General features: G+C 39.5%; 1 long non-coding RNA gene across 1 annotated transcript; it reads left to right on the top strand.

Moving 5' to 3' along the window:
• Positions 1–7,209: 7,209 nt before the first annotated feature.
• On the top strand, positions 7,210–26,989 carry LOC117086598. The gene is made up of 4 exons (XR_004438470.1): positions 7,210–9,266; positions 20,465–20,503; positions 21,155–21,241; positions 26,896–26,989. It is a non-coding gene; the product is annotated as an uncharacterized LOC117086598 (long non-coding RNA).
• Positions 26,990–27,652: the final 663 nt, after the last annotated feature.

Here is a 27,652-nt window from a genome sequence, read left to right as displayed (position 1 = left end):
GAAACAAAACAAAAACAACATTTTATGGCTAATGACTCCAGTCCAAAACAATTAACAAGATCTGAGCCACGAATGCCTTTTTAGTCTCAGGAGAATAATCATCATTTTCATCAGTGTCTGACAGGACTCCTGTGAGACAGAGCGTGGGCATTGCTTTCTCAGCCTAACTCGCCTGGGCAGAAGGAGACATGGCTGGAAGGTCTTACCATTTGCCTTGGATGTGGTACTCTTTCTGAGGTCTCCAACTCTCTTAAAATCCTGTTCAAAATGATCATGTGGACTGCAATCTTGCGGACAGCAGGAAATGGACCCGAAGTGTCCCTGCACAGAGAGTCTTAACCATCTGCACTTGCTGCACCTGCACCGTCAGCCACCCTCTCTGAGGCACACTTCTGCTTCTTCAAATGCCTGCAGGGACAGGGGGCAGTCCAGAAGTGAAGACAGAAGGGAGGACAGCAAGGGAAGCCCCAGCTCAAAGAAGTGACTGGGCTAGGGTGGCCCTCCGCAAAGATGCTTCTGCCTGCCTGCCGAGTGTCACTATTGAGCTCTTCCCCAGTGCAGAGCTTTGCCCTGCTTTTGTTTGTTTTCGTTATTCACTCTTTCATGCAAAACTGAAATTGAACTGGGTCTGAAGACACTAAAATATGTCTGGGTAGGGGGCTACAGGGAGCAGGGGTTTTCCTGAGAGAATGGAATGTCCCATGAGAAATTTCACTTACCATGAGAGGGGAAGTCCGTTTCGTATGACATGATATAACACTGTCATTATAAACTCTCCATTGGGTTTCATGTGTTAATATTTATCATTCTTTTGATTAGTTATTCATCAAGAAAACCCTCTGGATTCTGAGAAAATCATCATGTATCGAGGGTTCCTCAGGCTAGATGATGGACCCAGAATCATTTTCTCTATTCTTTACAACAGAGAACTTGCTGGGTCTTTTTTTGGTTTGTTTGTTTGTTTTACCAAACACCACTTGGCCTGCAGGTGAGGAGCTGTCCTTGCCCAGATGAGACAATCTCATCCGAAGCAACAACCTGGTACCAGGATATCATGTTTACTCATGAGAATATCATTGACCGTCGGCCTTCAAGTGAAGGTTGACCTGTGCATTTTCTTTTTTTTTTAAGACAGAGTCTCACTCTGTCCCCCAGGCTGGAGTGAAGTGGTGCGATCTTGGCTCACTGCAACCTCTGCCTCCTGGGTTCAAGTGATTCTCGTGCCTCAGTCTCCCCAGTAGCTGGGATTACAGGCGCATGCCAACACTCCCTGCTAATTTTTTATATTTTTAGTAGAGACAGGGTTTCACTATGTTGCCCAGGCTGCTCTCAAACTCCTGAGCTCAGGCAATCCACCCCCCTTGGCCTCGCAAAGTGCTGGGATTACAGATGTGAGCCACTGTGCCCAGTCTGACCTGTGCTTTTCACCTTCTCTGCATACCTGTGTGCCCTTTCTGCATGGGGCCTCAACTCCAGACCCCGCAAACAACAACTAACATGAGGACAACTGCTGGGAAGAGGCTCAAGCCATTGCAGCCTGATCACACAAGGCTGGGATAGATTTCTTTCTCATCTCTCATATGCCCCTTGCAAAAAATAGGGGGGGGGCAGAAAAGTCTGGGGCTAAGCTTGCCCTGTTTCATCCATGCACAGTTCGCATTACTGAACAGACTAGAACAATGTGTCAATCTAAAATCATTTATATTTGGCTTAAATGACAACAGTTTATCTGCCCTCCTTCCCCAAAATACAAAGCAGTACCTATCTTACCTCTGATGTGATTAAAGTGTCCACGATGGTAATTTTTCCCAAGCAAAGCCACAGTCTGTCTTAAAGGTGAGATGAGATCTTTGTCTCTACAGACAGAAAGGGTTGTAACTTTTAAATGGCAGTCCCCCTCCTGCTTGTTGAGGTTTACAGGGCAGCTTAACAGGTGGGCAGGTGCAGTGAATAGGCAGAGAGATAACTGATATATAAGACAGATATGTGGACATCTTACTGTAGTGCTTTTAAAAATACGTACAGTTTAAAATAAACTTTTGCTTTCAAAATTTCACTGTTTTTGTTACCGTGATAACCACCAAGCCAAAGGGGCAGGAAGCTCTCAGCATTGTTGGCGTTTTACCCGAGCCACAGTATGAAGCTTTTTTTTGGTCTAAAAGTATGTTTTTTTAGTCATAGCAACTCTAGAACTTCAGAGTCAGTGTAAGAGTTTATTCTGATTGGTAACATTACATATCTGAGTATCACGGGGCTGTGGAAGTAAGACATCTGATCAAGTGCTCACAGAACAACTCCTTGGAAACAGAACATGCTTTCTTCTAGTTGTGGATTAAGTGCAACTCTTTCACAGACTTAACATTCATAATCCCTTGGCCTTCTTTTTCTGTTTTCTTAAATGTACGGCTTTAGTTGCATCGGTTACTTTCTATTTAATTTGCTAGAATTTCTTATTTCTAAAATGTTTAGTTACCACATTAAAAGGGGGCATAATTTGGTTCTTCCATTTGGTATAAAAGCCTCTGGGCTATGGGCCACCAGCGTGTCCTGGTTTGCCCAGGATTTTCCTGATTCTGAAACTGAAAGTTCTGTGTCCCAGGAGCCCGTTCAGTCATGAGCAATCTGGGACAGTTGGTTACCATATAACCGTGGTATATTTTGGTGAAATATACTTTAGGTTTAACGAGAAAAAGACAATTATGATTTAAACACCATCCTCTTTAGGTACAAATAATTCCCTGTGTGAGATGCTGAAGGAGAGCAGCTGCCTTCCATTGCTGGGCAGGGCCAGGCACCCTCAGCTGCTTGGAACACATGGCAGGAACGAATTTCTCCTCAAGGCTTGGACCGGGCAACTGATGCTTTCCAGAAGGAAATACTGGCTGAGGAAACTTCAATGTCAATATTTCTTCATGGAGAAAAACACATTTTGATCTTTTCCTCAACCGAGTCAATAAGGTATCAGGTTCTATTTGAATATTTTCTCTGGAAAACATCTTACAATAACGATGAGAGTCTAATAACTTTTTCTTATAACATTAAATTGAGGCAATCCCAAGGCTTCAAACAGTATTTATCTAAAAGGAGATGGACAGCCTCCTGAAAGGTGTTAGGTTTTCATAAAATGGAGAGGCTGAGTGCATCAATGTGTTGATAATAATCACTTTTAATTTCCCCTCTTAAGTCTCCTCCTCCATACTGTCCCTCAGCCCCGGTGGCTCCCCAGGTCACAGGGTTTCACAAGCCCTGTGCACATTCTCTATGTCCAAGCGTTAAGGGCCCTTTTAAATTCATTCAACCAACATTTATTGAGAACCTCGTGTGTTCTAGGCATTGTGCTAGTAACTGGGGACACAGAAATAAAAACCTGTCTCACTCTTCACTCAGTGTTGCTTTGTAACTCCGTGGGAAACAAGGATCCACACATAAATGACTTCCGTGTCATGAAGTGTACTCTGAATTTGTAAAATTTGCTTTGGGAGCTTAGAGGAAGGCATGCTTGGAACTGGCTCAGCTGGCTCTTCCTTTCCGTGAAAACGAGCATCCTTACCTTTCTGTACTTCTGGGAAGTTATTTCAAACATACATACTTATATGTGTTTCCAGATGAACAACTTTTGTTACTTAGGGCAAAGAATACAAGATTGGCCTGTCTTGGTCAATTCTGGAGCTCTTGGTTTACAAAGCATCACTTCCAAAGGGACCATATGTAGGGAGGGATGCAGGTGCCGTATGCCAAGTGGAAGGGCCGTATGGCTGTGCTGCTGCTTCTAAGCCACAGCTGATTTGGTGAATTTCTGCCTGTCACTGTCCCCACCCCTTCCCTTCTCCTTTATGTGGGGTGCTCACAAGTACCATTTCTGAGAAAAGCCTTTGAATTTAGAACGGCTACAAATCTATAAAAGTGGCATAATTCTATGAATACAGGTTTGGGAACGTTTTAGCCTATGAAAGGAAACCTTTTCTTCTTGAGGAAAACTCAGCATTGCGAGATAGATGGTTGGTCATGAGCTAAATCAGCAAGTCAAAGTTGACGTGTGTTGAAGAAAATCAAATTGTAGAGCTTGAAAAGTCCTTGAAGATCACAAGATGCTAGTCTAAGCCACTGAGCAGCTGAGGCGTTAGGTGATTTTTCACGGCCACACAAAGTGACAGAATCAGAAAATATTTGCTGTCCAGATTCCCTCCTCTGGGGCTCCCCTACCTTTCCACTGTCTAGCAACTAACAGGACCTTAAACCCCAGTCCTGCTCCAAGCTGTTTTGTGTTTGGGCGGTATCCATGGTATCGTGATATTTTGAGCATATCCCCGGGAAGGCTGAGTTCAATTCCAGCAGGAGGTGAGGAGCGCAACCACCACTTCTGGTGGGAGGAGGGATGTGAGCAGCCACACGAAGGCTGGAGTCCAGGGATGTGCTGGAAGGTGGGAGGTGGTGGTTACCGGCACGGCAGGAGCAAGAGAAACTGAAGGTCGTTTGAGGCTGAGTCAGGATGCCTTGCTTCCCAGGTCTCTCTGCGCCTCATGAGACGAACCGGAGCAGGACTGTAGGGGAAGACGTGGGAGCGGGAGATCCCCAGGAGCTGTTTCTTAGTCCATGACACTCAGTGCTCGGGAGGCTGGAGAGAGTGCTGGGGAGAGGTTGCCAGGAACCATCGTCAACGATGGCCTTGAACCAAACACCCCAGCACCCACTCTACACACATCAGACCCTGGGCAAGGTCCTGAGGGTGTACAAAGAGCAAGAATGGTTTCTACCCCACGGAAGCTGCATCTCCACAGGGAGCACAGAGCTGCACGCCTAGGTGTTCAGGGCAGGAGAAAGAAAGTGGCCCAAGGTACTGGCGGCCAAGGCACCATCACGTGTCCCAGCGGCAGCAAACAAAACTCCAGTCAGTCAGCGGAAGCACCTTCAGTGAGAGTCACTTCATGAACAGCATGGCAGAGTGAAGAGTACCCAGAGGAGCCCTGGGCTTGGAGACCAGACGGTGGGAAGCTGTGACTGTCGCAGGCCTGAAGGGTAGAGGAAGAACAGCGTGGTTGGAGCCCAGTGACCACTGGAGCCACGGCCGGGGGGCCAGCTGTGGAGTAGGTGGGAATCACTAGGGGCTGAGTTGGGTCCCTCTTCCCCAAATTCCTATGAAGCCCCGACTCCCAGAACCTCAGAAAGTGAGTGCATTTGGAGATCGGGCCTTTTGAAAGGTCAGTCAGGTCAGATGAGGCCATCGGTCTTACTAGCAGTAATCCCACTAACGTCCTTACAAGAAGAAGACGTGGGGACACAGAGACACAGAGGGAAGCCCATGTGTGGACACAGGGAGAATGAGCCAAGGACAGAGGCCTCGGAGGAAACGCACTCTGTCCACACCTGCATCTTGAATTTCCAGCCTCCAGCCTCACAGACTGTGCGTAAATAATGGTTGGTTATGCCACCGAGTCTGTAGTGCTTCATTGCAGCCTTCGCAAACTGAGACAGGGAGGGACACACCCGCTGCCAAAATACAGCTTGATCACGGACAGCATGGGGAGGAAACACCCTAGACTTTCTCAACCTTATCCAAACGCCACACCCACCCGGCAGCCAGCAAAGGAGTCCAACTGGTGTGTTCCATATGCGCCAAGCTCCCAGGACACCGGTGGGGCAAAGAGAGAGGGAACGCGAACAGGTAGGGAAAAAGTAATCAGCAAAGGCATCCAGTCGAGTATTGAGAAATCAAGACAGACTACATGGAGGAGGTGAATCGTGAAGGAAGTCTAGAGTGACAAATGAGTTAATATGAGGAAGGCACTCAGAATCCTGCTTGGCCTATAATAAGAGGTATCTGCGTCGTTTTTACCACATACCGATTTTTATTACTATTTCTAATTCCTCCTAGAAATACTGGAAGGTTGGTATTATTTTCTCCTTTTTACAGATAAGAATGTTAGAGTCAGGGAGGCTGAGCAAATGGCTAAGCCGGGATCCACACTCAGGCCTGCCTGGCTCCAGGCTGCATCCCATGAGGAAAAAGCCCTCAGCCAGAGGAGGAAGCCTGGGTGAAGGGCAGTTCCAGAGCAGGGTGTTGCAGACCGACAGGCGTGCTGGCGAGAGAGACGGGCACCTCTGGGGACCCGAGGTGGTGCACCAAGGTGGGACTAGAGAGTGCAGTGTGGAGAGAGGCAGGAAGTGAGCGGAAGTAGGGCAGGGACAGATGAAGATCATCCTCTCCTGCCTCGCCAGAAGCTGACACTCCTCCCGGGGAGCTTGGGAAGGCTTCCAGGTATTCAGATTTTAGATTGAACATCTTGAGGGCAGTTTAGAGGATGTCATATTCTAGCAGGAAGACTGCTAGTAAGACTGAAGGCGGGGCGATCAGTTAGAAGACTTGCAGAAAGCCAGGTGAAAAATAATGAGGACCTTGACCAAAGATGGGCTGTGGGGAAGCAGGGACTGAAGGGTGCTGGTGGGAGAAGCCACGGACTATGAGATGTGCGGGACTTGAAACTCACTGGATTTGGGAAGTGGGGAGGAGGAAGACGCAAAGGGTGCCTCTGGGTTCCTGGCTTAGGGAACTTCATGGATGGCGGTGCCCTTCCCAAAGGCTGGGAACAGAGGAGGAGGAACCTGTTCAGTGGGAAAATGATGATTGCTGTCCAGACACCTGAGTTTCAGGTGCCTCTGGCTTACCCAAGCAGAAAAGACAGAGCCAAATTCCATGAGAAAACACAGCAAACCCAACAACAACTTAAATTTTGTTAAGTATCTTACAGCAAAATCACAAGATTTTGATCACTCTAAAAATGGTCACTTGTCCCACCTTTGGGAGCAGTGAAAGCACATGCCACCACGAGGAGGTCATCGCTATAAGCATGTTATTTTAATAATTTTAAAAGCAGCTGAGTTCTAATTTTGCAAAAAATACTTAAATAAGCATTGGAAGATAAAAAGGTAAGAGTGAAGGATGAGTAAGACGGAGTCTTCCAGGAAGAGCTGATGGTGGAGTCGCAAAACTGAAACAAAGGTGGCTAAAGAGGACGGAGTGCTGAGGCCAGGCGCGGTGGCTCAGCCTGTAATCCCAGCACTTTAGGAGGCTGAGGCGGGCGGATCACGAAGTCAAGAGATTGAGACCATCCTGGTTAACACAGTGAAACCCTGTCTCTACTAAAAATACAAAAAAAAAAAACAATTAGCCAGGTGTAGTGGTGGGCGCCTGTAGTCTCAGGAGACTGAAGCGGGAGAATGGCGTGAACCTGGGAGGCAGAGCTTGCAGTGAGCCAAGATCGCGCCACTGCACTCCAGCCTGGGCTACAGAGCGAGACTCCATCTCAAAAAAAAAAAAAAAAAAAAAAAAAGGATGGAGTGCTGAATGCAAAATCAACGTGGACATGGTAGATACCGAGGTTCCCACCTGAACACCCGTATGACGGTGGATGGCTACCTCTGGTAAGTCAGGTCAAATGAGGCCATCAGGGTGGCCTGGATCCAATCTGACTAATCTGACTAATGTCCTTACAAGAAGAAGAGGTGAGGACACAGAGACACATGTGAGGACACAGGGAGAATGAGCCAAGGACAGAGGCCTCAGAGGAAACGCACTCTGCCTACACCTGCATCTTGAACTGCAGCCTCCAGCCTCACAGGCAGCCTCTCTGAGAGCCACTTCCAGTCCTGTTGTCAGCAGTGGAAGGTAGTGCTAGGCATGAAGGCCAGATGAAGGCAACGACTCTTAAATTTGACTGACAGAGTGAATTACACATGTCACGCAGTAGGCCTCCTTCTCATCTATCATTTCAAATTTGTCAGCTTAAATAGGCAACGGATATTGAGGAAGTGAACTATGCAATGTCCTAAATTGTAAAGATAATTTTTAAAAGTCAATGTGTGCTAAAGAAGTAACCTCAAAGATGGTTTTGTGAGATCTTAACTTGAAATAATTTATTTTATCATGCACCTCATTTCCAGTAGTTTGGTAGTTCTGGCAGCCCCAGTTGTGCTCAGCAGGTAGCCTTAGGAATGAAATAGTTTGAAAGAGAGACAACCTCATAGAGAGATGGCTCTCAGTCCTCCTGAAAGTTCCTTGCAATAACATCCTTGCAGTTATACTGTTGGTCAAGTAATGTCCCTAACATATATTTAGAGAATATTAAAGATAAGGCACTATCTTTATTATTTATTACAACAGAGGAACCTATGTGCTTTGCAAGACCAATTAAAAAAGATTTTAACGCCTACATTTAAAGCTCTGTTTTATGATGTCTTTATTGAGATTTCCACTCATAAAGAAAGACAGATGAGGAGTTGAAAATATACAGAAAGGCAAGAGTATTGCCCCCACTCTAACAAGTAAAAACTAGATATACCATAGAATTATAACTTCTCCTGAGCTCAGCAAACACCTGAGGTCATAGGGTAACCAAATAGTTCCAAATCCAAAAAAAGACAATTCCTTCCAAGGGTAGAAAGGATATGAGCGTTTGTCTACCAGTGGTGAATGGGAGAAACAGAACCCCAGCTACCATACAAGTAGGTAAGAAGATAAACCTTCAAGACAGATTTCTAGAAACCAAGAATGAGCTAGTACGACAGAAAGCCACATCCAGGTTCTCTCTACAGCCTTCCACCAGATTCTCATGAGAGAGATTTCAGGGCTGCAGCTGGAGGATTAGAAAGAGCCTCACGGTGGTGCAGACATGGACTGGGAAAGCGCTGTCACTGCGGGATACTCGTGAGTCCCACCCAGACCCTCTCTTCTGTGGAACTAAAGCTTTAATTTACTTTGAGGAGCAGGAAACATTCAGTCAGTCCCAGGGCACAGGTGAACATGCATATGTCTGAGGAAGAATTTTTTCAAGAAACCCTCTAACCTTTGGGGAAGAGAAGAAAACAGTCCTGGTCCCAGAGCCCTACTGGGCCTCCTACTACTGGGGGAGGGTAGAAAACACCAAACATCTAGGGTTACCAGATTTAGCAAATAAAAATACGTTAAATTTGAATTTCATAGAACAATAAATAATTTTTACTATAAGTATATTCCAATATTCGGGACATAGTAATGTTAACAAACTTCATTGTTTACATGAAATTTAAATTTAAGTGGGAATCCTGTATTTTACCTGACAACCCTAGGCACACAAGCCCTGCCAAAGATATGCAGGAGAATTCAGCTCCAAGGGAAGGAGCGGAAACCCCAGCCCTGAAGTCCCAGACACACAGGGCCTGCCTGAAGTTGAGGCTGGACCAGGACAACACAGAATTCTCCTGCTTCCCACCGCAAGGATTGTTTGTAGCAGGTAAGAAGAAACAGTCTACCCCTGGGAGGTGGCAAGAGCACACAGAGAGAGAAAATGTCTGTGGTGCAGGAGTACCAAGGAGACCAAAGCTGAGGATGAAGCAGGAACATTGAGGAAAACGCTCCAGGACCTAAGCACAAAGTAACACCAGAGACTGCTGAAGCCAGTGGTGCACTGAAGTGAACCAGAGCAGCAACAGAAGCCCAGCTGAACTCAACTCCTGACCAAATTGAGTCAAGTTCCCAAATAAACTACCTAGAAGAAGAGTTATAACCATTTCCAGGGATAGATACTGTATACCTCAGTATATCACAACAAAATTAAAGGCAGGAACTCAAAAAGATGCTTCAGGCCAAATTTCCTGGGAGAAAAAGATGGGAGCAATCCAAATGTCTATCAACAGATGAACAGATAGACAAAACATGGCTTATGCATGCAATGGAATATGAATCAGCTTTAAAAACTAATGAAGTTCTGATACTTGAATGAATCTTGAAAACATTATGCCAAGTAAAATAAGCTAGAACAAAAGGAAAACTAGTGTATAATTCTACAGTAATTATCCAAGAGGTACCAAGAGTTGTCAAACTCATGTAGACAGAAGTAGAATAGAGGTTACGAGGAGCTTGGGGAAGGTAAAAGTGAGGAATTATTATATTCGGGGTGATAAAAAGTTATAGAAATGGATGGTGCTTACGGCTGCATGTATTGTGAACATACTTGATGCCACCGAATTGGACATCTAAAAGTAGTTAAAATGGGTTAGGTGCCGTGACTCACACCTGTAATCCTAGCAGTTTGGGAGGCTGAAGCAAGTGGATCATTTAAGGTCAGGAGCTTGAGACCAGCCTGGCCAACATGGTGAAACCCCATCTCTACTAAAAATACAGAAATTAGCTGGGTGTGGTGACGGGTGCCTATAATCCCAGTTACTTGGGAGGCTGAGGCAGGAGAATCGCTTGAACCCAGGCGGTGGAAGTTGCAGTGAGCCAAGATCACACCACTGCACTCCAGTCTGGGCGACAAAGCAAGACTCCGTCTCAAAAAATAAAAATAAAAAAATAGTGAAAATGGTAAATTTTATATTATGTTACATATGTTTTACAATTTTTAAAATAACATTTTTAAAAGAGTTCATAAAAATCTCCAGGCTCAGATAGCTTCACGGGCAGATTTACCAAACATTTAAGAAAGAAACAGTGCCAAGTTTACACAAACTTAGCATAATAATTTTCTTTCACTTAGTGTAATGTTTTCAAGGTTCACTCATGTATCAGAATTTTATTCCTTTTCAAAGCTTTCAGATAATTGAGAGAGAACAGTTATCCATTCATTCTGTGAAGTTAGCATGCCTTGGTGCCAAAACCAGATGAAAACATTACAAGAAGAGAAATCTACAGGCCAATTCCCATCATTAATATAGGTGCAAAAATCCTCAACAAAGGATTAGCAAGTCAAATACACAATATATAAAAGTATAATAAATCATGACCAAGTGGAATTTATTCCATGAATGCAATGCTGGTTCAAATATTAGAAAATTAAACAATGTAATTCACCATATCAATAGACTACAGAAAATAAGTTATCATTTGACTAGATTCAGAAAAACCACTTGACAAAATCCAAAATCCATTTTTGATAAAAACCATCAGCAAACTAGGAATATGAGGGAACTTCCTCCAAGTGAGCGTCTACCAAAAATTTGCCAACATCACACTTAACGGTGAGAAACTAAATGTTTTCCCCTTATGATCAGGAACAAGACAAGGATGCCCATTTTAACCAACCCTATTCAACCTCGTATTAGAGATCCTAGCCAAAACACTAAAGTGAGGTGGGGAAGAGAATACACATTGAAAGAAAGAGTTAAAACTATCTCTGTTTGCATATGACATGATTACCTACTTAGAAAATCTCAAATAATACATAAAAATGGCTAGAACTAGCAAATGAATTTAATAAGGCCAGAGGATACGAGGTCAATGCTAAAATATCAATAGTTTTATTATATAATACCAATAAAAAGTAATAATTGAAATTTAAAAAACTGTATTATTTACAATTACACCAATAAACAGAAAATACTTAGATATAAACCTAATAGAGTTTATATGAGGTCTGTATGTTTGGAAATAATAAAACACTGAGATGAGAAATCAAAGATCTAAATAAATGGATGTATACCACATATGTCATGTTCATGGATTGAAAGACTCAATATTTCTAAAGTGCCAGTTTTCCCCCAAGTTGATCTGTGGATTCAGTGCTATCCTAGTTATAATCCCTGAAGGATTATTTGTAGAAATCGATAAGCTTGTTCTTAAATTTGTATGGAAGGCAAAGAAACTGTAATTGTTGGGTAAACAATAAATATCATTATGGCTTAAGTCACATTTAGCTGGGTTTTATGTTGTAGTGAAAAGTATCCTAACCAATAAGAAGTCAACTGTTTTGGCAACGACGTTGCTTGATATCTGAAGGTAAAATAAAATAGTCTTGACAATTCAGAATAGTGAATCAGCCCATTGAAAATACTTGAAATATCCACTTTAAATGTTCTTAATATTTATTGAATAGTAATAATAATTTTTATTATGATAATAATAGAATATATTAAGCATTTTCTATGGGCCAGAACTCATCTAAGTAGTTTAAATATATTAACTCATTTAATACTTACAGTTCTATAAATCAGGTACTGTATTTATCCTCATTTCAATGGATCAAAAACTGAAGAGAGGGTAAGCCTTCAAAGTGATGTGCTAAGTAAGTGGAAAGAGTGGTAATTTCACTCAGGTAGTGTGGCTTCGGAGGAGAACACTTGACTACTACTCTGCTACATGAAATCCCTCCATATTTTTTATGCACACTCATTCACTATGATGTATTCCACTAGAGATAATCACAGAACAATCCTACCCAAAATCCTAATCATTATTTTTAAAACAAATAATAAAGTTATTTTAATTCTCAATAGCATCATTAAAGTTCCCATAGATTAAACTGATTAGCAGAATCACAGGCGAGAACTTTTGTTTTTATTTCATATACCATATTTCATATTTCTTAACTGCTGTAATTCTAATTCTGCTAAAAGAAGAACATCTGCTAGCTATTTGTCTTTGCTTGGCTGAGTTTATCCAAGTTGGCAGAGGAAGCAACAGCAATAACAACACAAAACAAAACTTCAGATCTAATTCTGAAGAAAAATCAATGGCAGTGTAGAAATGTCTTTGTCTTCATAGATTATGGACTAACAAAGGAAAGATAACACTGAGCATATCACAGGTTTTAGGAAAACACATTTTCTTTCTAATTCAGGGAATATATGGATTTAATCTTAAATTCTTAAATAACCAAAGATTCTTTTGGTTTTAGCAGAAAGAAATTGAATTTACTAGAATAATACTGGATGCATGTATTAGTTTTCTATTGCCACTATAACAAATTACCACAATTTTAACGGCATAAAACAACACAAATTTATTAGCTTACAGTTCTGTAACTGTAACATCTGTAACATCTGTAACATCTGTCGGAAGTCAGACATGGGCTGGGTGCAGTGGCTCACACCTGTAATTCCAGCACTTTGGGAGGCCAATGCAGGCATATTGCCTGAGGTCAGGAGTTTGAGACCAGCCTGGCCAAAAGTGGTAAAACCTCATCTCTACTGAAAATACAAAATTAGCCATGTGTGGCAGTGCATGCCTGTAATCCCACCTACTTGGGATGCTGAGCCAGGAGAATCACTTGAACTCACAGGCAGAGGTTGCCGTGAGCCGAGATTGCACAACTGCACTCCAATCTGGGTTACGGAGTGAGACTCCATCTCAAAAAAAAAGAAAAAAGAAAAACAACAAAAAAGAAGTCAGACATGGGTTTTGTTGGACTAAAATCAAAGTTTCAGCACACTGCATTCCTTTCTGGAGATTGTAGGGGAGAACTTTTCCTCCTCATATGATTTGTTGGAAGAATTCAGTTCCTTGCAGCTGTAGAACATAGGCCCATGTTTTCTTATTTGCTGTAAATTGAGGCCAGAGGTCACAGGATTCCTTGATCATGGCCCCTTCCCTCCATCTTCAAACAATGGTGGCTTGAATCCTTCACACATTGCATCACTCTGACCCACTCTTCTTTCACTGTCTTCCACTTTTAAGGACTCATCTTCAGTCTGAGTGTGCATTTTACATATATATACACACACATATATATATATGCACACATACCTACAGAGGAATGCCGGAACCTGACTGATGTAATGAGTTTTGGAACTCTGGAGTCGATTTGAAGGTGTCTAGCTTCCAGAAAGAGGCTTGGCTGAGATTTAAGGATTAGGACATTTGAAAGAAATTGCTTATATGAGGAAATTTAGAAAGTCAGTATGCATGTCTAGGGAAAGATACAGACTCAGAAAAGACCTGAAGTATCCTAAGTTTACATCTCAGGCTGATCCCCAGTATAGAATATATATGTATATTTAAAAACAGCAAACTCTGGTAAACAGAGATAATTTGATTTCCAAAGCTACTTACATTGTAAGCTTCAAATGTCCAGTTTTCAACAGTGACAATAACAAAAATTACAAAGCATACAAAGAAACAGGAAATAGTTGCCTATTCAGAGTAACAAACTAAATGGACAGAAACCATACCTGAGGAAGACCAGGTGTCAGACTTACTACACAAAGCCTTTAAAACAGCTGTGTCTTAAAGATGCTCTAAGAGCTAAAGGAAGACATGGAGAAATACGTGGACAAATTCATGAAAATTAGATATGAACAAATAGAAATATCAGTAAAGACAGAAAACAGAAATGATGGAGCTGAAAAGTACAATAACAAATATAAAATTCACTTTGGTGAAGTTTTGAAACTCTTTAGTTTCAAAAGCAGATTTGAGCAGGCAGAAGAAAGAATCAGAAGACTTGAAGATGGGACAATGGAAATTACTGAGTCAGAGAAACAGAAAAAGACTGAAGAAAAGTAAACAGAGTCCAAGGGGCCCCTGGTCAAGCAGACAAACATGTGTGTTGTGTCAGTTCAAGAAGAAGAGAGAAAGAAAGAGATTTAAATATATCGTGGCTATAAATGTAAAACATGCTAAAGGAAGATTTTCAGGTTGAAATGAAAGGATGCTAGACAGAAACTCAAACCCATATGAAGAAATAAAGACAGCCAACAGAGGATTTACATGGGCAATTATAAAAGTTAATATAATTGTAATTTTGTGTTGTAACTCCCCTTTTATTTTCTAATTTAAAAGACAAATACATAGAGAAACGATTTTTAGTCATTGTTTTTGATCATGTGTAATTTATGACATCAATAATTAAAAGGTAAAGACAGAAATGTAAGCTTGTGTGAGTTCAAATTAGACTGTTATAAATATGAGATGTTAAATGTAAATCCCATGGAAACCACAAAGAAAATGGCTATAACATATACACCAAAAGAAATGAGAAAGCAATTAAAATGCTTCACTACAAAAACTCAAACACAAAGTAAGACAGTCATGTAAAAGGTGAAAACAAAAGGCAAAACGGAAAACAAATAGCAAAATGGCAGAAATAAGTTTCTCCTTACTAGTGAATATTTTAAATATAAATGAAGTCAATTATCAAACAAAAAGACAGAGATTGATGAATAAATTTTTAAAAATAATTCAACTATGTGCTGTCTACAAGAGACTCACTTTAGATCCAAAGACACAGAAAGGTTGAAAGTAAAAGGATGATAGAAGATACTTCACGCAAATAGTAACCGAAAGAGAGCTGGGGAAGGGATAGAAAAATTACACAAAATAGAGTTAAGTTAAAAAAAATGTTGAAAAGAGACAAGGAAGGATATTAGATAGTAATAAAAGTTTTAATACAGCAAGGTGATGTAACAGTCATAAACATTTACACACCTAATAACAGACCCACGAAATACATGACACAAATATGGACAGAAGTAAAGAAAGAAATGGACAGTTCTACAATGATAGTTGCAGACTTCCATAATCAATAGAACAACCAGACAGAAAATAAGCAAGGAAATAGAGGACTTGAAAAACACAATAAATCAACTACACACAACAGACATATGAAAAAGTCACACCCCACAAAAACAGAATCCATATTCTTCTCAAAGGCAGATGGGACATTCTCTAGTATGGAACATATGTTAGGCTACAAAACTAGTGTCTATACATTTTTAAAAGATTGATATTATTTTTATAAAAGTATCTTCTCTGAATATAGCAAGTTGAAGTTAGAAATCAATAACAAAAAGAGAAAACTGAAAAATTCACAATACGTGATAATTAAACAACATGTTCTTACACAATCAATGGATCAAAGAAGATATCACAAGGGAAATTAGAAATTACTTATAGATAAGTGGAAATTAAAACAATATACCCAAATTTATAGGATGCAGTGAAAACACTGCTACGAGGGAAATTTAAAGCTGTAAATACTTACATTAAAAAAGAAGAAAGATCTCAAATCAACAACCTAAATTTACACTTTAAGGAACTTGAAAAAGAAGAACAAACTAACCCCAAAGCTGCAGAAGGAAGGAAATCATAAAGATTAGAGCAGAGATAAATGAAATAGAGAATAGAAAAACAATAGAGAAACTCAGTGAAGCCAAAAGTTGGTTCTTCAAAAAGATCAACAAAATTGAGAAACTTTAGCAAGATTGACTAAGACAAAAAGAGAAACGACTCAGATTACTAAAATCAGAAATGAAAGTGGAGACATTACTACCAATTTTTCAGAAATATGAAGGATTATAAGAGAGTACCATGAATAATTGTATGCCAATAAATTAGATAACCTAGACAAAATGGCCAAAATTCTAGAGACACAAAATCTACCAAGACTGAGTCATAAAGAAATAAAACATTTTTTGGGAGGCCGAAGCAGGCGGATCACCTGAGGTCAGGAGTTCGAGACCAGCCTGGCCAATATGGTGAAACCTTGTCTCTACTAAAAATACAAAAATTGGCCGGGCGCGGTGGCTCAAGCCTGTAATCCCAGCACTTTGGGAGGCCGAGGCGGGCGGATCACGAGGTCAGGAGATCGAGACCATCCTGGCTAACATGGTGAAACCCCGTCTCTACTAAAAATACAAAAAACTAGCTGGGCGAGGTGGCGGGCGCCTGTAGTCCCAGCTACTCGGGAGGCTGAGGCAGGAGAATGGCGGGAACCCGGGAGGCGGAGCTTGCAGTGAGCTGAGATCCAGCCACTGCACTCCAGCCCGGGCGACAGAGCGAGACTCCGTCTCAAAAAAAAAAAAAAAAAAAACACAAGAATTCAAGAATTAGCCGGGCGCGGTGGCGGCGCCTGTAATCCCAGCTACTCTGGAGGCTGAGGCAGGAAAATTGCTTGACCCCGGAGGCAGAGGTTGCAGTGAGTCGAGATGGCGCCACGGCACTCCAGCCTGAGCAACAGAACAAGACTGCGTCTCTGAAAAAAAAAAAAAAAAAAAAAGAAATAAAACATTTTAGTAGACCTATAACTTGTGAGAGGATTGAATCAATAATAAAAAACTTAAATAAATAACTTCCAATCAAAGAAAAGCCCAGGACCAGATGGATTTACTGATATATTCTACCAAATATTAAAAGGAGAAAAAACACCAATCCTTTCCTGACTCTTTCAAAAAATTCAGGAGCAAGAAACACTTCCTAACTTATTCAGAAGACAGCATTGCTCTGATACCAAAACCAGGCAAGAACATGACAAAAAAGCTATAGATGAATATCCATTATAAATATTGATGTAAAAATCATCAAGAAAATACTACCAAACCAAATTCAGCAGCATATTGCAAGGATCGTACACAGTGAGCAAATGGAACTTTGTCCTGCAATGCAAAGATGCTTCAACATATGGCAATCAATCATGTAATACATGACATTAACAGAATAAAGGAAATAGAGGATAGAAGTAAGTTATCTTCTTCTTCATCAGTAATTTCCATTGATGCAGAAAGAGCATTTGACAAAGTTTAACTCTTTTTCATGGATAAGCAACACCTCTAATTACTATCTCAATTCAGATTAGGGCCTCAACAAATGCATTTAGGGAGGATACAACACTTAGTCCATAGCATAGCCACAGAACTTAGGCAGGAAAAAGAAATAAAAAGCATTTAATTTGGAGAGGAATAGGTAAAATTCTTTCTATTTGTAGATGATATGATCTTATATCACATAAAACCTGAAAGATTATACACACACACACACACACACACACACAACTAATATAAAAATCCAGCAAAGTTGCAGAATGCAAAATCAACCACAAAAATTGCTTTTCTAAACACTTACAATGAACAATTCAAAATTAATACTTAAAAATTCCATTTATAATAGCGTTTAAAAAAGAATAAAATCTTTAGGAATTAATCAAGGAGGTGAAAGATGTGTACACCAAAAACTATAAAGCTTTGTTGAAAATAAATTAGGGATAAATAAATGGAAAGACATCCCATATTTATGGATTGTGACTTAATATTGTTAAGGTATCAATACTACCCCCCAAGTGATAATCCACAGATTTCATGACACCTCTATCAAAATCCTAACATTGTTTTATGTTGAGAAATAGAAAACTCCTACAGTTCATATAGAACTTAAGGAACTCTGAATAGTCAACAAAAATCTTAAAAAAAAGAAATATCAAGTTGGAGCATTCACACTTCCTGATTTCAAAACTTGCCACAAAGCCACGGGTAATCAATACAATGTGGTAGTGACATAAAAACTGACGTATAGACCCATGGAGTATAACAGAAAGCCCAGAAACAAACCCTCATACATACAGACATACGATTTTTGTCATGGATGCCAAAAGCATTCAAGGGGAAAATAAATCTTTTTAACAAATGGTGTTGGGACCATGAACATCCGTATTGTAAAAAAAAGAAGTTGCACCTTACCTAACACCATGGGCAAAAATTAACTCAAAACGAATCAAAGACCTGAACATAAAAGCTGAAACTATAAAATTAAGAAAACATAGGGGAAAGATTTCATGACATTGGATTTGGTAAATATTTCTTAGATATGACACCAAAATCATGGGCAACAAAAGAAAAAAATAAACAAATTGTACTTCATCAAAATTTAAAAATGTTTGCCCAGAAAACACTATAACCACAGTTAAAAGGGCAACTCATTTAATGAGAGAAAATATTTGCATATCTAATGGGGTTTAATACCCAGACTATATAAAGAACATTAACAAAAATCACACAACTCCATTTTAAAATGAGCCAAGGACTAAACAGACATTTCTCCAAAGAAGATATGCAGATGGTTGATACGCACAAAAAAAGATGCTCAACATCACTAATTATCAGAGAATTTCACTTGAAAACCACAAAGAAACACTATTTCCCACTCATTATGATGGCTATTATAAAAAATATAAAAGCAATAGAAAACAAAAACAGGTGCTGACAAGGATGCAGAGAAATGGGGATTCTTGTGCATTGCCGGTGGGAATATAAAATGATGCAGCTGCTGTGGGAAACAGCGCAGCAGTTCCTCAAAAAATTACACATAACATGACCATATGATACAGAAATTCTGCTTCTGCACAGGGACACAAGAGGATTGGAAGCACCGACACAAACAGATACTTTTGTAACCATGTTTATAGCAGCATCACTCAAAATTAGTCAAGAATAGAAATAACCCAAAGGCACATTGATGAATACATGAGGAAACAGAATGTGGCATGCTCTGCACTTTGGGACCAAGTCATCCAGCAAAGCCCCACATGCACGAGTGGGCAGAGGTGGGGAGGGAGGACGAAGTGGATCTCCTGGAGGGCAAGGTATTACACAAATTATTTGTAATCCTTCCATATGAAAGATTTGTCTGTTCTCGTCTGTTTACATATTTATTTGTTTATGCAGTTTATGTTAGTATAGACTCGTGATGTTTATTTTACACTTTGGGTTATAATTCAATACCATGTTCTCTATTTTCTTGTTCAAATGGTTTCAGCTTTGGCTGATGGGAGCTCTTCCAAGTTGGCTCCTGCGTCCCTTGTTCACATCCCAATTGCTTTGTGTCTTGGTACTTCTTTTCTTGCTGGCACTGCAAGACACTGCGGGTCTATCTTGTATTTTCCCTCTCAGTGCCACAGTCAGCCAGTTCTCCAAGGAACCCTGGCTCCTTTTGTTGAAGAATGATTAGAAATTAAGACCTTGGTGCTGGCGGTGCCCATTGCCACTGGGGGCTCACTGACTCAAGGGCCTCTCATTGGGCAGACCTAGGATGTACATTGTATACAAACTCATGGACACACATTGCTGAAATTATTCTATATCTATCCATCTGTATTAAGTTAACCTGAATTCATATTGATGTCTCCAACTCTAATACAGTACCACCAGTACCACAGAGTTCATTCTAGCCTTCCCAAGGAGTGATACGTTGACATTTTTTCGCCAGAAATATCAGCTTATGAATGCAGTTTTACATTTAATTCCAGAGAACCCTAAAACATAGCACCATGGGCAACACCTTCCAGTGGCTCCCCCATTGCATACAGACTCAGTACCAACTCTTTTTTTTTTTTTTTTTTGAGACGGGATCTCACTCTGTTGCCCAGGCTGGAGTACAATGGCACGGTCTCTAGGCACTGCAGCCTCCGCCTCCTGGGTTCAGGCGATTCTCCTGCCTCAGTCACTCAAGTAGATGGGATTACAGCCATGTGCCACCATGCCCAGCTAATTTTTTTTGGTATTTTTAGTAGAGACAGGTTTTCACCATGTTGCCCAGGCTGGTCTGGAACTCCTGAGCTCAAGTGATCCATCCACCTGGGCCTCCCAAAGTACTGGGATTACAGGTGTGAGCCATTGCACCCAGCTGACTCCATACCAGCTCTTGAGTATTTTGTATTTTCAGGAGTTTATATAAATGGAATAATGTACTTTGTTCACTCTTTTTGTCTGCCTGCTTTTACACAGCATAGTTATTTTGAGATTTATTCATGTTGCTGCATGCATTAATACTTAATTCATTTTTATGGTAGAGCAGTATGAATATTCCTTTGTATGTGTATGGACATGCTACAATTTATTTATCCATGCAGTTGTTAATGGACATTTAAGTAGTTTCTAATTTATGGTGATTACACATAAAGTTGCCATATATATTTATGTCCACATTTTATGCTTTTGTTTCTCTTAGGTAAATAACTAGAAGTTCAATGCCTGGATCATGTAGCAAGTTTGTATTTGACTATGTTTAACTTACATTCCCTCCAGTAATTAGTGAGAGTTCCAGCTGTTCTGCATCCTCACCAATACTTGGCTTGGTCAGCATCTGTAATTTGAGATATCCTAATTAGTATCAAGTGGTGTCTTATTCCCCAATGACATAAAGTGTTGAATATCTTTTTCTGTGCTTATTTGTCATTCGTATGATCATCTTTGTTCAAATGTCTGTAAAAACTTACCATTTTTAATGGTTGTTTTCTTATAAATGGACTTTAAGAGTTCTTTATATATAGCAGATACAAGTTCTTTATCAGGTATGTGATTTAAAAATATTTTCTTCTGGATGGGTAGCACATCATAATAGGAATAGAAAACAGAGATACAACTCAGTAGATCAATGGTTGATCTTGGGGTGGTCTCACAGCAGATTACAATAGGGCTGCATTCCTCATTCATTAAAAAAAAAAAAGCAAACCTAATGGCACCTAACAGGTTTTCAAGGCAGTGGCCCACTGAAAGTTGTAAAAAGATATAATCATTGAAATGAAGTGCAGATAAAGTCCAGGTTATAGCAAGCCCATTTCCCAGCCTGGAACAGAAGGTTAAATGGAATATACAGGAATATTGACTTGTTGACAAATTATCTGCCTTGCTGACCTAGGAACCCTTAGATGTCTTTTCTACTAAGGACAGATTTGGAAACAAAATACGGGACTAGCTGCATTGTCTTGCATTAGAAAATCCTCTGGTAGGTGCAAGTCGGCTTCGGCAGATACAACACATTGTTTTCACAATTAGATCACATCAAAGCTAATTGATTATACTTGTTACTATATAGTTTGGGATAACTAGAAAGCCACCCAGAAAGGTGAGTGAATATAGATACCTCCCTTACACTTTGTATCAGCATACATTCTGAAGAAATTAATAATAGGTTAAAAAAAATGAGAAAAGTACTAAAATCATTTAAGGAAAAATGTTTCAAAACACCCTTTGAATGAAGAATCATTGGCTATTATACAACTCAGAAAACTTTTATAAATTCAGATACATGAAAGTCAAGTATTTCTGCATGGCAAAAGCCATTATGAACAAGTCAAGGAACAAATGGCATACTGGAAAATGAATATTTACAAAGTACATTGGAATTAAGAAGTAACTTTTCTAGTAAATTAAGATAACGTAATTATGTTATTATAACAATAGCATAAAATAATTGTTATGTGTAACAATAATTTTAAAATAAAAAATGAGCTAAGGCTATGAGCCTTAAGTTTATAGGAAAAGGAAAAAAATGACTTTTAATCTTGTGAAAAGATGCTCAATTGCACTCAATAATGAAAATTCAAGAACCAAGAACATTAGCAGAGATGAAAATACTTGATAGCAAGACTTGTATTGGGAAAAGTGTAGGCATAAATTCATTTAAAAAGATATAGCAATTATAAACATATATGCATAAAAAACAGGGCCTCAAAATATATGATACAAACTAATGGACTTGAAGGGGACAGAGTTCTATAATAATAATTAGCGATTTTAATACCCACTTTCAGGAACAGATACAACAACTTGGCAAAAGATAAACATAGAACTTGAACAACATAATAAACAATGAGATCTTCTCGACATGTACAGAGCATTCCACCCAATTCCACCCAACAGAAACAGAATACGATTCTTCCGAAATGCTGGTGGAACATTTTCCAGGATGGATCATATGTTGAGTCAAAACAAGTTTCAACAAATTTTAAAAGAAAGTATATAAAGTATGTCTTTCAACCAGGAACAGAAACCAGGAACAGAAGGAAAAATGGAAAAGTCACAAATATGTGGACATTAAATTACATGCTTTTAAACAACCAATGATCAAAGAAATAATCACAAGGGAAATTAGCAAATGCACTGAGATGATTAAAAACTTAAGTATTACATACCAAAACTTATGAATGCAACAAAAGCAACGCTTACAAGGAAATCTACAGCTGTAAATGCTTACCTTTTTTTTATTTTTTTTGTTTGTTTGTTTATTTTGAGATGGAGTCTCACTCTGTCACCCAGGCTGGAGTGCAGTGGTGTGATCTCGGCTCACTGCAACCTCTGCCTCTTGGGTTCAAGCAATTCTCCTGCCTCAGCCTCCTAAGTAGCTGGGATCACAGGTGGACGCCACCATGCCCAGCTAATTTTTGCATTTTTAGTAGAGACGGGGTTTCACCATGTTGGCCAGGCTGGTCGTGAACTCCTGACCTCAGGTGATCCTCCGGCCTCAGCCTCCCGAAGTGCTGGGATTACAGGTGTGAGCCATCGTGCCTGGCCAATGCCTACCTTTAAAAAGAAGAGAGATTTCAAATCAATAAACCTAACTTTATACCTTGAGGATCTAAAGAAGAGGAAAACTAAACTTCTTTCTGTGAAGTTAGAAGGAAGGAAATAAAGATTAGAGTGGAGATAAATATAATTGAGAATGAAAAAAATAAGCTGGGCATGGTGGCTCACGCCTGTAGTCCCAGCACTTTGGGAGGCCAAGGCGGGTGGATCACAAGGTCAAGAGATGGAGACCATCCTGGCCAACATGGTGAAACCCTGTCTCTACTAAAAATATAAAGTTAGCTGGGTGTGGTGGTGCACACCTGTAGTCCCAGCTACTCAGGATCCTCCCGAGGCAGGAGAATCGCTTGAATCCAGGAGGCAGAGGTTGCAGTGAGCCAAGATCGTGCCTTTGCACTCCAGCCTGGTGACAGAGCGAGTCTGTTTCAAAAAAAAAAAGTAGAGACTCAATAAACCCAAATGTTGGCTTGTTTAAAAAGTGCAACAAAATTGGCAAGTCTTCAGCTAAAGTAGCAAACCAAAAAGAGAGAAGACACAGATAACTAAAATCAGAAACCAAAGTGGAGGCATTAGCACAGATTTTACAGAAATAAAACATTATAAGAGAATACTATGAACAACTGTATGCCAAAAAATTAGATAACCTAGATGAAATTGATGAATTTCTGGAAACACACAAATTACCTGAAGTGACTCATGAAGAAATAGAAAATCTCAACAAATATAAAACAGGAGATTAAATCAGTAATCAAAACCTCCTAACAAAGATATGTCCAAGACCAGATGGCTTCACTGGTAAATTATACTAAACATTTAAAAAATTAACACCAATTCTCTATAAACTCTTCCTCCCATCCTTGAAATAGAGGAAGGAATACTTTTTATGGGAACTCATATTATAAGGCCATCGTAACCCAGATGTCAAACTAGAAAAAGACATCAGAAGAAAAGTATAAACCAATATCCCATATGAATAGAGATGCAAAAACTTCAACAAAATACTAGCAAACCAAATCAAATGACACATTAAAAGAATTATACACCATGACTCAGTAGGATTTAACCCAGGATGCAAAGGTGGCTCAAAATTTTTTTAAAAATCAATATAACAGATCAATTAAATTAATAGAACAAAGGGAAAAGATGCATGCTCATCTCAATTGATGCAGAAAAGGCATTTTCAACCCCCTTTCATGATTTTTTTTTAAGCCCAGAAACCTAGGAATAGAAAGGAGCTGCCTAAATATGATAAAAGGCAATTATAAAAAACCCACAGCTAACATCATACTCAATAGTGAAGCTATCTCCATTAAGATTTTTTAAATTTCCTCCTAACAAGACAAAGATGCCCACTTTCATTCCTTCTATTCAACATTATAAGTTCTAGCCAGAAAAATTAAACAAGAAAAAGAAAGAAAAGGCATTCAAATGAAAAAGGAAAAAGTAGTACTATCTCTATTAGTGAGGACATGATCCTATATATAGAAAATTCTAAAGAGTCGACAGGAACACAAATCCAGCAAAATTACAGGCTACAAGATTAACACGAAAAATTTAGTTTGTGTTATACCAGAAATATATATATATAGTATATAATATACTATATGCCAGCAGTTAACAATCAAAAAAGAAAATTAAAATAAAGCAATTCCATTTATAACAACTTCTAAAAGAATAAACACCTAGAGATAACTTTAACTAAGGGGGTGAAAGAATGGTACAGTGAAAACTATAAAACTTCGCTGTAGGAAATTAAAGACAGAAATTAAAGAAATAAATGGAAAGAAATTTTGTGTTCACAGATTAGAAGACTTAATACTGTTAAGATGTTAATACTACCTGAAGCAATACACAGATTTAATAAAATCCCTTTCAAAATTCCAACAGCTGTTGCTGCAGAAATGAAAAAGTCAATCCTCAAATTCATAGGCAATTGCAAGGGCCCTGGAATAGTCAAAACAATCTTTAAAAAGAAAAACAAATTTGGAGGAGTCACACTTCCTGATTTCAAAGCTCACAAAGATACAAAAAGCAAAACAATGTGGTACTGGCCTAGGTATAAACATATAAACCAATGTAATAGAATGAGAGTTCAGAAATAAACCCATGTATCTATAGCCATTTTATTTTATTTTATTTTATTTTATTTTACTTTATTTATTTTTGAGACGGAGTCTTGCTCTGTCGCCTAGGCTGGAGTGCACTGGCACGATCTCAGCTTGCTGCAAGCTCCACCTCCTGGGTTCACAGCATTCTCCTGCCTCAGCCTCCCAAGTAGCTGGGACTACAGGTGCCCGCCACCACAGTTGGCTAATTTTTTTGTATTTTTAGTAGAGACAGGGTTTCACCGTGTTAGCCAGGATAGTCTCAATCTCCTGACCTCGTGATCTGCCCGCCTCGGCCTCCCAAAATGCTGAGATTACAGGCGTTAGCCACCGTGCCCAGTATGGCCAATTTATTTTTGACATATATGCCAAGTTCATTCAATGGGGAAGTAAGTCTTTTCCACAAACAGTGCAAAGACAATTGGATTTCTATATGCAAGAGAATGAAGTTGGACCCCTACCTCACATGATACATAAAAGTTAACTCATGGGTCGATGACCATAAAATCTTTGAAGACACAGAAGATTTTTTTTAGGGCAGTGAAAAGATTCTGTGAAATATGGCAATGATGGATACGTTTGTTCAAACCTGTAGAATATGCAACACAAGAGTTGTATTCTAAGGTAAACTGTGAACTTGGGGTGATTATGGGATGACTACGAGGTGTCAAGGTAGGTTCATTAATTGTATGAACAGCTCTCATGAGAGATTTTGATAGTGGGGGAGGCTGTGCATACGTAAGATAAAAGGCACACGGGAAGTTTTTGTATCTTCCACCTAATTTTGCTGTGAACCTAAAACTCCTCTAAAATAATAAAGTCTTAAAACTCTTAGAAGACAACATAGGAATAAGCTGTTATAACCTTGAGTTCAGTAGTAGACACTCAGGACACCAAAAGCACGAGAAACGAAAGATTAGATCAATTTGTCTTCATCAAAATATTTGTATATCAAAGGACATTACCAAGAAAGTAAAAGACAACTACGGAACGGGAGAAAATATTTGCAAATCATCTATCTGGAATGGGATTAATGTCCGTAATATATAAATAACTCCTAGAACTCAACAACAAAAATACAAAACATGTAACCCAATAAATAAGAAGGAGAAAGGACCTGAATAGACACTTCTCCAAAGAAGATTTGCAAATAGCACATTGGTCATTAATCTCAACATTATTAATCATTATAAAAATGCCAATCAAAACCACGAGACACCACTTTACAGCTGCTAAGATGACTATAATTTTAAAAACACAAAATAAATGTTTACAAGGGTGTAGAGAAATTGAAACCCTTGTACATTGACAGCGGGCATTTAAAATGGTGCAGTCATTGTGGAACACAGTTTGGTTTGGTTCCTTCAAAAATTAAGTGTAAAATTGCCACATGACCCAGCAATTCCATTCTTACGTGCATAACCAAAGAACTGAAAGTGGGGACTCAGCTACTTGTACAATAGTGTTTATTGCAGATTTATTCTCAATAGCCACACGACGGGAACACCCCGCATCCATCGGCATATGAATGTATAAACAATGTGGTATATGCATACAATGGAATATCATTCAGCCTTGAAAAGGAATAAAATTCTGATACATGCTACATATGGTTGAACTTTGAAGACATTATGCTAAGTGGAATAAACTAGTCACAAAAAGACAAATACTGTACAATTCCACTTATGTGAGGCACCTGTGTTAGGCAAATTCATAGACAGAAAGCAGAATGGTCATTGTTAGGGGCAAGAATGTGGAGGGAAGGAGGAGTTATCATTTATTAGTTGGAGTTTCAGTTCAGAAAGATGAAAAAAGTCCTGGCAATGGAGAGTTGTGATGGTTGCACTACAATGTGAATGCAATTAATGCCACTGAACTGTACACTTAAAAATTGTTCAAATGGTATATTTTATGTTATGTGTCTTTTACCGCAGTAAAATTTATCTAAACTTTCATTTTTGCTTTTCAGCTACCTGGTTAAAACAAAACAAAGATGTGAGTTTGGGGTTTATTTTTGACCCTTAAAGAGCAGTCAGTTTGTGGTTGTCATGCTTCCTGCAATGTAGTAAGCCTTGAAACGAAAGTGTCTCTTGCACAGCCTAGATGGTCAATAAATTCTTTGTGTAAATCTTGTTGGTGTCTGTGACTTGTCACCTATGCTCTCTTATATGTTCCCTGAAGAACTGTCTCAATGAGAATCCTCAAAGTAACTGTCATGTGCCTTATTAATATGTTGATTTATGCAGGAGTGTCCAATCTTTTGGCTTCCCTAGACCACACTGGAAGAAGAATTGTCTCGGGGCACACGTGAAATACACTAACTATAGCTGATGAGCTAAAAAAAAAGTTGCAAAAAAATTTAAAAGTCTCACGATGTTTTAAGAAAATTTACAAGTTTGTGTTGGGCCACATTCAAAGCCATCCAGGGCCACCTGTGGCCCGTGGGCCGTGGGTTGGACAAGCTGGATTTATGTGGACGTACATAAGAGGCAAATGCACACATATGTGAAATTCTCTCCAAAGATTAATGACTTGATCACTGCAGTTTCTTCCCACCAGAATGTACATTCTATTTCGTTTAGTGCTGCATGCCTAGCTACTAGAATAGCATATAGTGAGTGCTCAACGAATAACTGTGGAGAGAATTCTAACACTAATTTGAAAGAAATCCTTCTGTCTTCAGCTTCTTAGCCTAATTTTGATGTTAGGGACAAGCAACATGGAAA

This window comes from Trachypithecus francoisi, unplaced genomic scaffold (genome assembly GCF_009764315.1).
Source record: "Trachypithecus francoisi isolate TF-2019V2 unplaced genomic scaffold, Tfra_2.0 Lachesis_group10, whole genome shotgun sequence".
Taxonomy (NCBI): domain Eukaryota; kingdom Metazoa; phylum Chordata; class Mammalia; order Primates; family Cercopithecidae; genus Trachypithecus; species Trachypithecus francoisi.
The sequence above is the reverse complement of the archived record's forward strand: the minus strand, read 5'-3'. Positions and strand labels throughout refer to the sequence as shown.